Source organism: Talpa occidentalis, unplaced genomic scaffold (assembly GCF_014898055.3).
Source record: "Talpa occidentalis isolate TD23 unplaced genomic scaffold, MPIMG_talOcc4v2.1 talOcc4.14, whole genome shotgun sequence".
Taxonomy (NCBI): Eukaryota; Metazoa; Chordata; class Mammalia; order Eulipotyphla; family Talpidae; genus Talpa; species Talpa occidentalis.
The window spans coordinates 41916577-41935218 of record NW_023601433.1 but is presented as its reverse complement, the minus strand read 5'-3'; the positions used below and the strand labels follow the sequence as shown (position 1 = coordinate 41935218).

At 39.1% G+C, this 18642-nt stretch overlaps 1 protein-coding gene across 1 annotated transcript in view; it reads right to left on the bottom strand.

The window, feature by feature from the left end:
- LYST (lysosomal trafficking regulator) overlaps positions 1-18642 on the bottom strand; it is a 172398-nt gene that overhangs the window by 143482 nt on the left and 10274 nt on the right. The window contains exon 2 of the mRNA XM_037510386.2: positions 438-518. The gene's annotated coding sequence lies outside the window, so the exon portion shown is untranslated. The remainder of the gene's footprint in view (positions 1-437; positions 519-18642) is intronic.

Genomic DNA, 18642 nt, shown 5'->3' with positions numbered 1-18642 from the left:
AAGATGCTCAACAAGGAATGAGCAACCATCAAAAAGCAAAACAACACAGAAACCCTAGAGTTGAAAAATATAATAACTGAACTGAAGGATTCAATAGAGCATTTCAAAAGCAGACTTTGCTCTTTTTCTCCACACAGAAGGAAAAATCAGCAACCTGGAGGACAGCACATTTGAAACTACCAAGGCAGAGGAGCTAAAAAAAAAAAGGAATGAAAAGAGTGAAGAAAGCCTGTGGGAATTATAGAATGCAATGAAGCGAAACAAAATTCACATTAAGTGAATTCCAGAGAAGAGAAAGGGAAAGGAATAGAAAGTATATTTAAAGCAATAGTGACAGAAAGCTTCCCAAACCTGTCACACAGCTATGTATTAATAGTGTCAAAGTCTTAGACTGAAAAAATATTTTGACTGCTAATATTATTACATTAAATACTTACCAATTGTTCAACACTGCTGTAACATTTAGATTCTTAATTTGTGCTCATCAACTCTTGAAACAAATATTCTTAAAGTCTCACCTACAAAAAAAGAAAATTTATTAATGACAATAGTAAAACAAGAATACTTTTAATAAATAAAACCCTCACATTGAAAAAGTTGCTAATCCTCATATATGACGTGTGAAACAGCCTAGAAACTTTTTTGAACCTCAGAAGCACACTAAAAAATGCCCACAGCTTGAAGAAAGTAGTCTTGAGAGAGGGAGTCTTGAGCATATTTGATTTAAACAAGCAACTTGATTGTAGTTACCTATCCCTTCTCTCAACACTCCTCACTCACAATCTCCAAGTAACTATAAGAAAGGAGAATCAAAACAGTAGAGTCTTCTTAACACGAAAAGCTAAGAGGCAGTTGAGTATCATCTACATACAATGAAGAGCCAAGTTATTACACTCCTTTAAGTATGATGAAGAATCAAGGATATATAAGAACTCAGAAAATACTAAAACCAAACAATGAATAAACAACCACCTAATTTTTTTCAATGACTTAACCTTTATGTATCACACAATGAGGGCTATTTCTGGAATACTGAAAGACAGATTCCTACTTCTGTGGTAGCAATTAGATACTTCTCTTTATTTCTCCTTTACAGTTTTTATCAAGAAGAAGCATGAAAAATATTTCCTTATTACAGTTAAAGGCAAACAGGCAAACAGAGGTTTATTTTGAACCCCAAGTTTTTTAAAAATAAAGATGATCTTTAATTGCTTCAAAATGGTTGAATCTAGAGAACTACTTGAATTTCCTTCAGGTTGGCAAACATTTCTTATACCACACACTTTCTAGGCACTTGAGGATAAAGTAGGCAGGAAGTGGGATAGAACTGCTGTTAAGAGTACATAGGGCTTGTGTGAATTAGGACAAAAACACTTCTTCCCAGGCTGGTGTGGCTCCACATCAGGCACACAGCTATCAAGCACTGGGTAGATTTCAGTTCTACTCACCCACTTGGTTGGTTGAGCACTCATATGAACTCGTGCACCAACTGCTCAACCAAATGGAACTGGCCAGGAATAAAGTCTCAATACACCTTCCACACCTGCTCCAGCTGCCCTCTGAGCTAATCAAAAGCATGCATATATTTTTAATTCCAATATTATGGAAGAGGAAATTATCAAACAAAGTATTAGCACAAAACTGGCATTGTATTTGTTGCTCTGACTACTAGCACCCTCTAGCTTGGACTACTACAAGATAGAATTTTCTATCTTGGATCCCAGCTAACTCAGCATGGCCATTAGAAGTGAGAGCTGACAGAGCCATCTGTTTCTCTTATCAAGGATTATTCCTAGGCCAAGTTGAGGGATTTTTCTAATGCTCTTAAATTGTCATGACTTCTTTAGCGCTCTGTTTTCCAGTGCCAGCTTGGACAGCCAGTTTCATTCTATCCAAGTACAATCAGTTGTGCCTACCTTTACTTTGCCATCATTCTTTATACGGCTGTATTTTAGTTTTTATCACTTCATGTTACACTGAGGTCTCAAAAGTCTGGAGTTACAGTTTTTGTTTTTTTTTTTAACACAGATTGAAGATGTCCTTGAGGCATTATATATATATATATATATATATATATTTGTCTCTGTTTCCTAATTACATGGACAAGCTGCAGTTAACAATCTATATGACAGTCTTACTCCCTCCCCTGAGTTTCTTATGGCCGGCAACCCCGTCTTATTACTTATTGCACTTTATGGCTATATGGCAAAATTTTAAATTCGTCCTCATTATTGTAATTTTCAAATTCTAATTGAAACTCCTAATTATATTTTCATACTAAATAAAACTTGGTCCCAATAATATTACTGGAAATTTTATATTATTAAAATTTGCCATAAATGAAAAGCATAACAACAAAATGCTTATAATCATATAAATCACCTTTTCGGGAAAACAATTGATTTCACTTTCTCTAATACAGTGACTGATGAAGTATAAAATACAAATGGCCAAAACAAAAAGCAAAAAACTGGCAATGTAGCTTTATGTCATCAGAAATGTAACCAATATTTAATTTGTATAATTCAACAAATATTATAGAATATTTAGTGTATGTCAGCTATTTTTGGCACTAGGTATAGAGCAAAGAGAAAAATCCCTACCCTCCTGGATTCTAGGCAGGTAAAGACAGATAAAAAAATAAATATATTTTGTGTCAGATAGTGCTAAATGTTATGGGAAAAAAAACACAACAGAATAAGGATATAGAATGATAGGAATGCTACTTCAGATAGGGTGAACAAGGAATATCTGAAGATATATGAGGAAAAACCTGAGTAAGAAAATGAGCCGTGTGGGGTACCTGGGAAAAGTATTTTAGGGCAATGACATTAATATGTTTAATGCACTGGCTATTGAGTGTAAAAGAAAAAGAGAAGTTAACAGTCGCTATGAAGAGTGAAAAAAGTAGATAGAAGTGTTCTCCTTGAACTTTTTCTCCCTAAAAATGAAGGTTTCCTTCCTGTCCCCCCTATGTTTTCCCCAAAATACTACCGGTTATGCCTTTGTTTTTAGCCCATGTAAAGAATAGCATTGTTTACTTACAGGTAATACTCAAAAAAGAGGAGGTTGGAAGGGAAAATAAAGTTCAGTTTTAGTTAAGCTTGACAAGTGTCTTAGAAACCAAGTAAAGGATACCAAGTACATAGTTGGGTAAACCAAATTAGATTTCAGATGGAGAGGCTGAACTGGTGAATCAATTCGGCAATTATCAGCATATAGATGTATTTTAATGAGACTAATGAATAAATAACCCAGAACAGTGCTGTCTTGTAGAACTTTCTGCAATGATGGGTCTACTGGCTACAGAATTGAACATTAGGAAGAAAGCAGAGAAGACGTTCTAGATTTGACCCTTTGGGTTAGCATCACGCAGTCAGGAAGAAGGGGAACATCTCAATCCAGGAAACTGAGAAGGATCAGTAAGTGAGGCAGGAGAAAAACCAAAAGAGTGATACCGCCCAGAAACCAGGAGAAGAAAGATTGAAACAGGAAAGAATCAACTGTGTCAAATATTGCTGAGAGGTTCAGTAAGATTAAGACTGGGAACTGATCGTAGGATCTAGCAACATGGATGTTACTGACAACCCTGTCTGTTAAAGAGTGTCTCAGTGGTGTGGGGAGAACTGATGAGGAAATGGAGGCAAGGAGTTTAGACTGTTCTTTTGGGAAGTTATGCTACATATGTTAAGGAAATGCAAGGTAGCGTCAAGGGGACACAGGATAGGGGAGGTTTAAAAAAAAACTGGAAATTTGTAGGATGTTTGTAAGCTGAGATATCAGAGCATGCTTGTGTAGTATCTTTCTCCAACAGAGCAAGGAAACAGGTGAAAAACCAGAATGAGAGGAAGTAATTCCAGGAACAGTAAGTAAGCAAAATGAAGAGTATCCAATGCACAAGTAGAAGGAATAGTGACATTTCATTAATGGAATAAGGATGACAGAGTAGAAAGATTAGTGTATCAGGTAGGGGGAGGACTAAATTTTGTACCCTTCTATTTTCTCAGTGAAATAAACTGCAAATAACCAGCTGAGTGTAAGAAGTGGGAGAGGTGTTAAACTGGTAAGTGAAAGGCAAAACCAGCAGCTTCTAAGATTTCCCAATAGATTGCCAATAAGTAACTACAATTGAGTTCTGTTGTTCAAGTGTAGTCTAATTCTCTATCATGGACCCAAGAACAGAAGGATAAAGTAGATGTCAGATATTGTAATCTAGATAGCTGACAGTGCTACATTTTCCTGTATAATTTGTATATACAGAATTTGGGTTATCTGGAATGAATATTCCTAGAGAGTCCCTGTAACCTTTACAGATCACCCTTTTCTTCTGTAAATATTTATAAATCTTTTAAAATGATTGTTAGAATCTTTTGTGGAAGTGATATCAAGCTCACTAAAATCTATCAATATATATATATTTTTTTATAATTTTGGAGTTTTATTCCTCCACAGTCTTCTTAAAGTTTTCAGATTCATCATGATTACTCAAAGATTAAGCAATGCCATTAACACTTTTCTCAAGAGCTGAATCTGAGATGTGAGCTCAGAGCAGTCATAGGTTCTGGTAAAATAATCTCCTCTCTTTTCATGGGCTTAAAATTTCTCCTCTTATGCTTACCTCCACACTTAGTCTCTGCGTAATCACTCTTCATGTCAGAGAAGAGAGACAAAACAGAAGCTGAGAAGTTTCATCTGTGCTCTGTATCTGATTACAGGGTCAGTTTGTTACTAAGAATCTATTATTTGTTGTTTTCATCTTCTATATATGAGCTGTAAAAGGTCATCCTTAACCCATTTTAAAACTTCAGTTCATAACTCTCCTAAGGTTCTGTTCTTCTTTTATAGGTTTTGTACATATTTTGTTTGTTTCATATTCTTTTTTTCCTTCTGCACATGTTATTTTAAAACCTAAGCTCATTTGGTCACTTTATCCCCTCTTTTGCTTCACATATTATTTCCAGTTCAGTGAAGACTGTATATAGTCAAGAAATTGTATCCCTGGCACCTCATCCTTTTTTTTTTAATTTAGGAAATCTGTATTTCCAATTCTCTATATTCCAGTTTTGCTCCACATTCCTTTTCCTATTTATTATTTATTAATTCAGCTATCATTTACTAAATAGCTACTTTGTATCAGGCACTAAGAATATAAAATGTAAAAATAATCTCAGCATCGCCCCTCAAAAAGATTATATTATAGTGGGAAAGGCAAACTAATGCACAGGTACTGTGTACTGACAAGGGACATTAAACCAATTTGAGTGGTCAGAGAAGCTTTATGAAGAAGGCAATCTTTGAGTAAAATTTGAACAGGTAAAGGAAGAAAAGGAGAGGAAAAAGGCATTACAGATAGAGCAGCTCAAATCATATCTGAGAGAATTACAATAAGTTCAATATCAAAATGCAAAGGGAAACAGAAAACCCAGGATAATGTAGTGAGCAAGGATGATTAAAATGATTTATTGGTATGCTGAAAGATCAGCAGAAGCTGAAAACCACAATTTTCTGGTGGTATCAATTTTCTTGGATATCTGAGATTTTCAGCAGGATTCAGCTACTGAATTGAATAGTATCACTGACTTAGTAATGAGAATTTTGGTGAATGGAAGCAGCGGAAATTTAAGTGAGAAGAATCCATATGGTCAAATGGGGGTAGAGATTAGGGAACGAAGAGAAAAAGCGCAGGTAAACATTGAATAGAATACACAAGGAGAAATACATAAAATTGATTGCCATAAGATTAAAGAATAGAAAATACGAGAATGAACGACACTGTAAATTTTAGATTTCTGAAACAAGTAATTTCTGAAATTCTGATCCAGAGTGTAAACCTGAAAGTAAGTGTCTGAAGTGAGGTGAATGCTAAGGTCATTGCATTTAAATAATCTATCATGAGGCCAATTTCATGGACACTGCAAGCTCTTAAAAGTTCCTTTCTCATGGGGATTTTGTTCTGTTGCATTTACTGATAAATTTATAGCATCTAGAACAGTAACTGGCACATAGTAGGCATTCAGTCATACTTTGAATTTTTGAATTAAAGGCATGGCTTTTCTCCTAGGATGCCATTATGTTCACTAGTCAAATTAAGTACTCACAGTTAGTCAAAATTAGGCTGAGATAATCAGCAACTCTGATTATTTCCTTTACCTTCTGGAAATGAAATGGTCAATAAAATAAATCCATAGTGCTATTGCTTTTATTGAGCGAGACTTCCTGTAGACATTTGGGTAGCTGATTGTGATAACTTACTTCTACTCTGTTTTTGTAATTAACTTTCACAACTTATTATCTTAAAGATCATAGAATTACCCTCTTAAAGATCAAGATATTACCCTCAGTCTTGTGGGTTTTCATACATTTTTGTTCTTGACATACGCAAATACCACCTGTCCTGTACACCAAGCCATTACTATTTATAGTCTTCACTTTTATGCACTTGTTGGTAACTGCCATTTCTCTACGTTAGTCAGTGCTACCAATGACATTATACTTGCCTTTGGAAGTAAAATTCAAGCTCAACAATGGGCAAAAAGTGCTTCCTAGGTCACCAAGTTTCTTCAAGAGCTATCAAATAACTAATGGTCATGGTGATAGGAAGGGAAGAGTTCACTGTGCTACAGTTTCTCACAAATTCATTATTTCAACTGAAATTTGTTATTTAATAATATTCCAATAAATATTCACTAATCTGTTTACTTATTCTATTTTCATTAGTTTCTGAGTATCAAATAGTACAAGTGGTGAAAACAAAGGCAACAAATGGGACTCTAGTAATCACTAGCCAATCACACAGAGCTGTGAAGATGGGGTCCTTTTTCCATAAAATGTCTGTCCCATGAGTTGCAGTGAGGATATTCAGAGATGATGAAACATCAGTAACCATTCCAGGGAAATGTTAGTACTATTATTGCTACATTAGCTGAACATGTCACAGAAAGGGCCATCTAGAGGAAGAAAAAAATTACTGCACCCTTACCTCAGAACTGCAAGGAAAGCCTCATATTCTGCTTTGTTTGGCTTTTTTTTTTTAAGATTTATTTATTTATGCATACAAGAGCTGGGGTACAGGCCAGAGATGCGGGGGGTGAGAGGATTCGCCAGAGAAAGAGTGGGGAACAGAACAAGCAGATTGACCAAAGTACACTGCTGAGAGGAACAGCGGGCAAGTCAGGAGAGGTCTGCTGCACCATGTGGCTTGCTCCCTGGCCAGCCAGGGATCGAACTCATGCTGTGGAGGCTGCGAATTGCTTCATAGTGTGGTGCTTAACCCCTTCCCTCACCAGGGAGGCCCATCATATTCTGCTTTGTGATGATGTACTTTCTAAGGAAGCACTGAAAATAAAAGCAGGGATTAGCTCTGGGTTTTTTTTTTTTTTTTGTTATTGTTATTGTTTGTTTTTGTCTTTTTCATGCCATGTGACTTCTACAGAAAAGAAGTAAAAATATAATTTTTATTTATTTATTTATTTATTTAAATATTTATTTATTTATATAAGCACTGGGTACAGTCAGAAGTGCGGGAGGGTGAGAGAATTCACCAGAGCCAGAGCGGGGAGCAGAGCAGGCAGAAGGACCGAAGTACACTGCTGAGGGGAGCAGCGGGTGGCAGGAGAGGTCTGCGCGCCATGTGGGACCCTCCTCTAGTGGCCAGGGAGCAGCTGGGGATCGAACCGGCGCTGCAGAGGCTGCGGGCAGCTCCGCAACCCAGCGCTCAACCGCTGCGCCACCGGGGAGGCCCAAAGTAAAAATATAATTTTAAAAGTTTATGATAATGAAGTTTTTACTATCTCCTCACAATCTTTGTTCCCTTGCTCTCGTCTCAAGTACTTTCATTACAATTACATGTTAACTACATAGTCAATTTATACATTATTGTGACTATTGGTAACTTCTGGTGTAAGTATTGTACTATATTATATTTCTCTTTGTAGGGTAAGGAAAAATGTCAGGCTTTTCTGCCCTCCTGCCATCAGGATAGATGATGGATCCCTGCGGTCCTGGGTGCATGCCTGATGGCGGGCACCTGGAATAGGGTGTGGGCATAGGTAGATGGGATTCACCTGGGCTAAGACTGTGCTTTTTAAGGGTGGCTTCACGAGGATGTCAGCAGCAGCCAAAAGAGAAGCCAATAAAGAAGCAGCAGAAGCCAAGAGAGGAAGAGAAGCAGAGCGTGCTCAAATAGAGTGAAGATTTGCTGGGGGCTGGGAGAACTGCCAGCCTCCCACCACCCCGAGCACCCCTGCCTGCCATATGCCTGGTAAAATCCCAATAAAAGACCCGTAAAAGCCACTGAGGGCTCCAGGACTTCTCCTTTACCCGGTCTGAATGGGATCCTAGAAAACCTGTGTAGGGTAAAGAAAATATCAGGCTTTTCTGCCCTTCCGCCATCAGGATAGATGATGGATCCTTGTCCTGAATGCATGCCTGACGGCGGGCACCTGGAGTAGGGTGTGGGCATAGGTAGATGGGATTCAGCTGAGCTAAGACTGTGCTTTTAAGGGCGGCGTCACGGGGGGGGACGCCAGCAGCCCCAGCCAGCAGCAGCAGAACCGAAAGAGAAGCCGAGAAGCAGCAGAACGAACGCTAGAGAGCCCAGATAGAGTGAAGACTTGCTGGGGGCTGGGAGGCCTGCCAGCCTCCCAGCCCCCCAGTCAGCACCCCTGCCTGCCATATGCCTGGTGAACCCCAATAAAAGACCTGCAAAAAACCACTGAGGACTCTGACTCCTCCTTTACCCGGTCTGCATGGGATCAGAAAACCTGCACCTGTGCCCATGTCCTGCCCTTACAACCTGCACTGTGGCCTGTCCTGCTGTTACACTCTTTTCTTACATAGGTTTTATAGTTTCTCAAATATTATCTCCCCCCCATTAGAATTTTTACATCGTTAAATCATTCTCTGTCTTCATGTTTTGGATGCCTATAATAGTTTCTAACTGCATTTTTAAAAAAAGTTGTATTTATTTATGCATACAAGAACTGGGGTTCAGGCCAGAGGTTTGGGTGGGGTGTGAGAGGATTCACCAGAGACAGAGTGGGGAACAGAACAGGCAGACTGACGAAATACACTGCTGAGGGGAGCAGCGGGCGAGACAGGAGAGGTCTGTTGCGCCATGTGGGTCAGCTCCCTGGCCAGGGATCAAGCTCGTGTTGCAGTGGCTGTGGATAGCCACTGCAGTTGTGTCTTAACCCCTTGTGCCACCAGGGCGGCCCTAACTGCATTTTTCTTTATACCCCTTTAGCCCTTTTGTCTTTCCCTCTTCCCCTTAACCCTCAGAATCTTGTTAGTTTTGTAAGTATTTTGCTTTGTTGAATTTTCTGCTCTGCAAACATTCAATATTTGTTTCTGATATCCTGACTAGTTTTACTACACATAATTCCCTAAAATGCCTTACATTTTACTTAACTGGCAATCATTTGTCTTTTCTTATGGTTGAATAATATTCCATTGTGTGGATATCCCACATCTTCTTGATATAATCCTCTACTAGTGGGCACTTAGGTTGCTTCCATATGCTATTTATTATAAATAATTGTGAAATAAACATTGTGAAGCATATAATCTTTGAAGTTGATGACTTCATGTTCTTCAGATAGATGCCTTTAGGGAAAATGAATTAATCAGGCTTTTTTTGCCACTAGCCTCTATGGCTATCACCTGCAGTGATAGCTTGGGAGTGTGGGTACCAGGCATGAGTGCCTGATTGTGGACACCTGGAGGATAGGTGCGGGCATGCGTAAGTGCACACACCTGAGCCTAGAGACCAGCGATATAAGGGGAACATCCCTCAGAGATGGAGGATGGCTTGGCGGGGGGCAGGGAAGGTAAAAAAGGATAAGTGGCTACAGAAGAGGCAAGACCACAAGAGAGCACCAGAGAGCCCAGAGAAAGAGTAAAGAACGGCGGGGGGGGGGGGGGGGGGGGGGGGGTGTCCGGGAATCTTGGTTGCCTGCTTGCCTCCTTGTCCCCCCACCCACCCCTGACTCCGGCCAGTGCCTTGCCTCCTTGCATGCCAGTCTCCTTGCCTGGTTCCCTGAGAGAGCATTAAAGACCTGTAAAATCTCCATCGAGGACTCTAGGACTCTCCTCTATCCATCTGCCCAAATTGATAGTGAACCTGCCCAATGCATGCTGGCACTAGAATGTCCAAGGATGGGGTTGCTGGGTGTAGGGTAAGGTAAAAGTTATCAGGCTTTTCTGCCCACCCACCATTAGGATAGATGATGGAACCCTGTGGTCCTGAATGCATGCCTGATGGTGGGCACCTGGAATAGGGTGTGGGCATAGGTAGATGGGATTCACTTGGGCTGAGACTGGGCTTTTAAGGACGGCGTCACGGGGATGACAGCAGAAGGAGAACCATGAGAGCAGAGCAGCAGAGACCACCAGAGAATGCCAGAGAGCCCACACAGAGTGAAGACTTGCTGGGGGCCCAGGAGGCCTGCCAGCCTCCTGGGCCCCCAGCACCCCTGCCTGCCGTGTACCTGGTAAATCTCAATAAAAGCCTGAAAAGCCACTGAGGGCTCCAGGACTTGCTCCTCCTTTACCCCGTCTGCATGGGATCATAGAAAACCTGTTCAGTGTCCTTCCTGCCCCTAACACTGGGTCATAAAGTATTTCCATTTTTAGTTTTTGAGGGTAAATTCAGATTGCTTTCCAAAATGGCTTCAGCAGTTTACATTCCCACCAACAGTGTAAGAGGGCTCCTTTTTTCCCCACATCCTCTGCAGTGTATGTTGCCAGAGGTCTTCTTACTATATGCCACTCTCATAGGCATGAGATATCTCATTGTGGTTTTGGCCTGCATTTCTTTTATTAAAAATGATGAACATTATTCCATGTAGCTAATGGTCTTCTGGATATCCTACATGAACATATCCTTCTGGACATATATGAAGTCTCTTTGCATCTTATTAATTAGGTTGTTTTTTACTGTTGAATAAATTCTTTGTATATCTTGGATATTAACCATTTGTTGGTGTGTGATGTGTGGGTATTTCCTCCTATTCTGTAGGAAGTTTTCTTAAAAGGGAATTTTTCTCTTTGCTTTTGAGTATAAAGACTTTCTGGGGTGTTTGCTCCTGTTGAGATCCAGGTGCTTTAACTCTGGTTACTGAGAGCATTCAGTTGTCTTGGTTTTGGCCCTGAGAGAGAGTAAGGCAGGTGTTTCGAATAACAGCCTCAGGCTGTAAACAGTACACTTATACATGAGGATACACAAATGATCTGATCTGGCTCTCCCTGCTGGTTCAGGCTCCAACTGTTCTAGTTTGGGAGGGTTAGGCCAATAACTATCACTCTGCATCCTTACGGCAACAGTTCTCCAGTGGTACACCCTCTATCCTGCTTGTCAATCCTATGCACCCTTTCCTTCAGTGTAGTGTTGGGTTTTTAAAGTGCCCATCCGATGTGGCATGCGCCCTTGAATTAACAACAGAGAGGCTCTGTAAAGCAGCTGCCCCTCCTTATGGTTGTAATGCCCTGGTATTGCTCCAAACACAGCTTCATTAGTTTTTCCTGCCCTTTCTGCCAAACCATTGCTACCTACCGGGTTTATTTCATAGTCATCCTTTTATGTTTTAGGGCCTGTTGACTTTGTTTTTGTTGTGATATCGATGGAGGTTAAGTTAGAGTAGAAAAGTTGGAAAGGAGGCACAAGACCAGAAACCTGGCTCATGCAATGCTGGGAGCTGGAGGTGGGGAGAGAAGTGATTAATGCAGTCATTAAACTAGTTATAGAAATGAAAAAGCCTTAGGCGCCACTTCTAGAACAAGTATCAGACTGCTGTAGAGAATAACAGGAGACGCAGACCAAAGGAAAGAGGATATGGAGATTGAGGACCATTAGAGAATCTCTGATCCTTTCCAAATTCTGCATAGTCATTCAAAATTAACAAAAGTTAACCACTCCACAAAGGAATGAGCAGCTCTGTAGGGTAAGGTAAAAGGTATCAGGCTTTTCTGCCCTCCCGCCATCAGGATAGATGAGGGAACCCTGTGATCCTGAATGCATGCCTGATGGCGGGCACCTGAAGTGGGTACACCTGCGCTAAGACTGTGCTTTTTAAGGGCAGCGTCACAGGGACGCCAGCAGGACCAGTAGAAGCCAAAAGAGAAGAAGCCCGAAGCAGAAGCAGAGAATGCCAGAGAGCCCAGAGAGAGTGAAGATTTGCTGGGGGCTGGGAGGACTGCCAGCCTCCCAGCCCCCCTACCTGCCACGTACTCGCTGAACCCCAATAAAAACCTGCAAAACCACTGAGGACTCTGACTCCTCCTTTACCTGGTCTGCATGGGATCAGAAAACCTGCACTGTGGTCATTCCTGACCTTACAAGCCCCAAAGAGAAAACTATGTCAGTGCAATTTCTGCACTGGCAAGGGGCAGCAGCCCTTCTGCCTGCCTGTGCAGGTGCTTCTTGCCGCCAACTTTCTCCCTTTGCAAAGCAGCACCTCTCCTCCTAAGGCTGCCTGCTTGTAACAATGCAGGCCACGCAGGCCTCTTTTAGCAAACCTGTCCCTTTCGGGGGAAGCTTTTTCTGCCCAATTTTGTCTGTGCAAGCATTCTTTACCACTCCCTCCCTCTTAAAATAAACCTGCCCTTTTGATACAACTAACACCTCTGTCTCATGGAGAAATTCGCCTCAGAAACTAGCTGTTGCTGCTGAAAGGGGAGCTCTGGTGAAAATTTTCCCAGAGTTAACCCTAGGACCTCACTCTCCAAACCCAACATCTCCAAAATGGACTTCAATATGGCTGTGAATATGTGAAGGAAGTGAACCTGGAGGCTGCCATCTTGCTAGAAGGCAAGATGAACTTTATTCTGATAGCCTGATTAGAAAGCACAGATTTTCTTCATCAAATAATACATCTGAAGGATTCAATTCCTAATCTTTCACCAAATGCCTGGTAAATTCTCTTTTTAAATAATACTATGTACTTGCCTAAATTTCCTAATTACAACAGCATTAGACAAATTATTGAAAAGAATATTTTTAAGAAACATTATGTACCCATAAAGGAGAACAGTGCTATAATCATGGCACTATTGTGAGGATTAAACAAAATAAGGTACAGAATAATAAGTACTCAATAAATTCTGTTGAATAGAATTTGAGGCAGCCTTCTTGAAAATAAGGGCTGATTATTAAAGTTGGTCTTAACGACACTAAATTCCGTATCTCCACAGTTCAATATATATTGGTCACAGACCAATTAATGACTTTCCCAAAGATCTCATATATTCTTTGTAATACATCACTTAGAAAAGAAAAACCTTTAGGAGAAAAAAATGATAACACCATCTATACCATTTAATAAATGGCACACATAAGGGCATGAACAGGAATACATTCAAATGCATACATTTTAACAGTGGCAGAAACTTGGATATCATCTTTCCACAAACTACAGGTGACAAAAACTGAAGAACATAGGTCCAAGGTCCCAAGACTTGTTAGGGCCTATGCCAGTGTTGTCTTGGAATTATACATTTGTAGAGCGAATTAACTGGAATGAAAATAACCAAATTTAGAACACAGTCTAATGGGCAAAGAAGTCTCCTTAACACTGAATGCTATCTCTAAAACTTAAGTTGAGCAGATTACAATCTGTACACCTGGAGACAAAATTTAAAAATCTCTATAAACTTCTGTAAATGTAACACACAACTATATGCTTATCATACTTCGTGGGATGTTGAAGTTTTAGTAAATCAATTAACTTCAAGAGAAATTACAACAGCTGTTTAGACTGTTGTAATGACTGTTATTAGAGCTGACAGTTGTTTATTACTGTTATTAGAGTTGAGTATTTTCAGTTGTCTTTATTAACAGATATTGAACTTGATTTTCTGAATTAAGGAACATTTTGATTGGAAATTCATAGTCTTTAGTAATCTGTATTGCGGTCGCCAGCACCTTAAATACTGCTGTGGTATCATGTAGAAAAAGTTAAGGCTTTGAACTAAGTTTGAGAAGAAGCCCTTTCCCAGCGGGTAAATGAATCAAGAGTTTCAGCTTGAAATGTTTGCAACACATATGCCCCATCTTCCCCAGGTGTGGGAGAGGAAATTCCCACACCTCCCAGTCATTTATGGTGGTTCTGATGATCTGGGGAGAAGTAATACAGGAAGCAAACAGTAGGCGTCAAGAGTATTTAAATTTATGAGGTAATCATAACACTTCCTCAAATCTTTTTCCTAGGGTTCTTTCTGTAAGATGGGTGTCCCCATAAAAATTCAGAGAAACACCAAGAGAAAGCACTATTGTGAGGATTAAACAAAATAAGGTACAGAATAATAAGTACTCAATAAATTCCGTTGAATAGAATTTGAGGCAGCCTTCTTGAAAATAAGGGCTGATTATTAAAGTTGGTCTTAACGACACTAAATTCACCAAGATGTCCAAAGCAAGTTTTTCCCAACATGTCACCTTGGTTTGTGGAACTATGGTCAACGGAGGCCCTGTACGTCTTAGGAGAAACTGTGACCACAACCAAAGAATGAAGACTACCCCAGACTTAGGGCCATTTCCAGAAATAATATTTTTATGGGAGAAGCCTATTTTAAGGCAAGGTAAATGTCTAGAGGGAGAGTTTTGTTAAATCAGGTTATCCCCTCCTCTTTGTGTGACACACCTTCCTCTCTTTCCTTGATGCCCCAGGTCCCTAACCCATTCCTGGTTTGCTCCATTTACTCTAGACTTTACTCATGTAAATTCTCTCTATCTGTAATTAAATTTGTTCTTTTTCTCCTATTAATCTGTTTGATGTTGTTTCCTTGTCTAACCCAAAAAGGATGGGAAACTTTTCCCCTGTGCCTCAACATTTCATACTGTTGTAAATTGAATTAAGGCATTTTAAACATCCTGGGGAAGATGAGTCCTGTGCAGATAAATACCTTATATACATCATCTACCAGGGCAAATGATTTGTAGGCTAAACAACCATCATGGAAATAAACCTTTGGAACATAACCATATATAAGAAATAACTGCCATACTAAAAAGAGTTTTTTCAACTAACATTTGAGTAACAAGTTGACTGCCAGTAAAGGGAAACTTTACCCGGGGAGTTTTTGCATTTTATGAATTATTTGAGAATCACAATCTGTTCGAGAATCAAGGCTCAGAGAGTTAAATGACCTTAGTACCTTCCTCAACAGTTTACAGAAAAGAATGCTGAGGCAGATGAGGGCAAGAGATTTCCCAAAAGTTATAGAACTTCACAGCTAGGCCTTCAGATGTTTCTCCAATGTTCTTCCTGATACTACATGAAAATTTTGAGGGCCTTTCTTACAGCCAAACTATATCTTCTAGAAGGCTATCTAATAGAGCACTTTAGTGATTAGTTCTGGCACTAAGTGCAACTATAATTATACAGTGATCCTGTCCCTGCTATGCTGTTTCACACTGTCATCCCACACACCCCAGGAATCTATATCCTGCCACCCCAAATTTCTCAAGGTTTTCTATAGCTTCATATCATCCTTTTCCATATGTATCTGCATTTCTCACTTACATAAAGTAGTAAATGACCTAAAAAAAAAACTTTAGCTTCTCCTAGAAGGAAGTATTTACATTTTAATAAGACGTAACACCTTCAGCTCTGTCTGGACCTGCAAAATAAGAGGGATAAAAGTTGGCTATGATCTAGGTGCTTCATATTTAAAATATAGGACCATAATCATGCTTACCTAGTAAATGTGCAAAAAAAACCTAGTTGTACTATTCCCATTTTTCTTCTGTATTATGGATTCAGGTGAAGCCAAAGTACAAAAATCTGTTCGATAAAATATTTTCAGTTTATATAGAATTGTATAGAATATTCAAATAAAGGAAAGTCAGTAAAATGAAAAAGGACACATTGCCCTTTTTGGAGGGAAGGAAATCTAAGAAAGCAATGGATCCAGGAATATCTACATACTATTTCTTTCACATTTCAGGAAGTGGACAAACAACACTGACTGCTTCCTTCCCATTTCCCGTGAAATCTAGGTTACCACTCTCCATCCCAGCTTCTTTGAAACCCAGAGAGGAGAGGTCATGCTGGCTCCTTGTATGACAAAGCTGGCCAGCAAACAAAGGAAACCCAGGCACAAAGTAGTAAGGTAGAATTTCAGAGGAAAATTCAGAGGAAGTCACACCAAAATGCATAAAACATAAGACCCTCAACAAACAGTTCATTTTCCCCAAAACAAATTGGGCAACCAGGTGCCTCAGAAGAAATTGTGTTTGATTCTGAGCACCATAACAGAATGAAAATTCTGAGGAACTGTGACGATATTCGTGAAGCTGCCCTAAAAGAAACTGTAGTAGATCATCTCCCCTAGTTTTCCATTCCAGCTACAAGGAGTGTTGTCAGAAATTTTATACTGACTAGCTCATCCATATTAACAACAGACCTCTGGATTTTTATAGAGTCAGGATAATAATGATATACCTAATTCCTACAATGATTACTTACAGGAACTACTGTGAGTGCTCTATGTACAGTAGTTGCTTTACTCTTCATAATCTCATAAATACAATTATCCCTATTTGTAAAATATTGGAACTGAGGCACAGTGAGGTTAGGCAATTGCTCAATGTCACAGAGCTACCAAGAGATTGATTCCTTCCTCCAACAAACCTGCTCTTCCTTCCTCTTTCTTATTTCAGTTAATGGCCTCTACCCAGTGACACAGGAGAGAGACCTGAAAAAGACATCATCTAGGACCTAGTTAATTCTTCCCCTTGATAGCTTGTCTGTTTCACCTCTACTTCTGCTACTCACTAAATCTTTGACCTGGGGTATTTGACTTCCTCTCTCTCAGCGCCACTTTCTTATTTATATAACAAATTTCCCAATAGCACCTAAAGTTGCTATGAATATTAAAATTAAATGAGATAACTCATATAAAATGCATAGCACAGTATCTTGAAGATTGTAAAAAGATCAATAATTATGGACCATTATCATCATTACCGTGCATCTGGTCCTTCCCCACTAACCTTATACCTAAGCATTCACAGGTCCTAATTCCTCTCTCACTTGCAATACCAACAACCTTAGTCACTTTGCCAGAACTAGTTCCCATGTGATTCAAATTCTACAATCGATACAAATGTCACTCACCTTCCTTAAAACCATAAATGACACTATAACTCTTAGGGAATAATCCTTATTACCTATTCCTAGAGAGTAAGTCCTTATTATTATGGCAAGTAATTCTCTGCATCATCTAACCTTTCTAATCTCTCGATGCACTTCAAAACACACTACCCGACATCATAATTCTTCCTGAGAGTACTCATTTTCTTGGCACCATTTCACTAACTTTTAAAATCATGTTTCTATGGCTACATAAATTATCACTAGTTCCCAATTACTTAGCTTTCAACATGCCTCTTTTAGGACTCACCACATTGCATTAGAGGACTGTATTGTTTCTAAGCTAGATTATACTTTGCTTAAGGAGGAAAACCAAGTCTTGTTTTAAAAAACCACTTGTATCTAACAAAGTGAGAAAAATGGCAACAGCTCAATAAATAACATCAATTCACTAAAAACTTTGAAAAAAGTCTTAATATTCAAATTCCTTTAAGAAGTTTTCTCAGAACTTTGAGAAATAAACAAACACATTTACAGAAATCTTTTTTCCCACTCCACAGCATACAGTTAAGGTACTAAGGAAAGGGCTATGCAAAAACCTAAAAGCATTACCAAAATATTTTAGATTAAAAACAAAATACTTCAGCAATACAATTTTGGACATTTATTCTTCCTATGGTAAAGATTTTAATTCAGAACATGCAGTTTAAAAGTTCTTTAAAATAGATCATAATCGGGCCTCCCCTGGTGGCGCAGCGGTTGAGCACTGGGTTGCGAGGCTGCCCACAGCCTCTGCAGCGCCAGTTTGATCCCCGGCCACCGGTGAGGGTCCCACAAAAATAATAAAAACATAAAATAAAATAAAATAAAATAAAATAGATCATAATCATGATGGTTTTCCATATCTCCTAAAAAAAATCCATTAAAAACACCCTTGGAGTATTATCCTAAATGTGAAATGAAAAACATGTATCAGCAACACCACAACAATCAAAAATTTCTAATATTTTGGCTATGGAGTTACTTTCTTTAAATGCATTAGAGGGCCGCCCCAGTGGTACAAGGGGTTAAGTATCTAATATTTTGTAAATAAGGTAAAAGAGTCAGGAAAATAAGTTTTAAAAACACAGATAGTTAAAGCTTTAAAGATACCCTGCAAGTGTAGACATCATGTTTCCTCTTATTTCTTGGAAATTCTTATAAACACAGTGAAAATTAACTTCCCTTCTGAAGTACAAATTTTTAGTTGAGGCAATCCATTACTGATAAATGTGTTTACTATTACAAAACATTTCATATCAAGAAAGATAACACTGAGGTCAAACTGAGATCCAGTTTTTTAATCTGTTGCTCTCAACTATTCATGGAGATGGATAGATAGTAGAGGAGAAAGACATAAAAACTGTAAGTGATAGAGAACAGAAATAAAAATGGAATAGATACTAAACTTTATGAGTAGATATATTGCAAATTCAACCTACACAATATTTTTCTACCACATTGAGTGTCATCACACTTTGGTTTCCATCATTATGATTCAAACGTAGACATG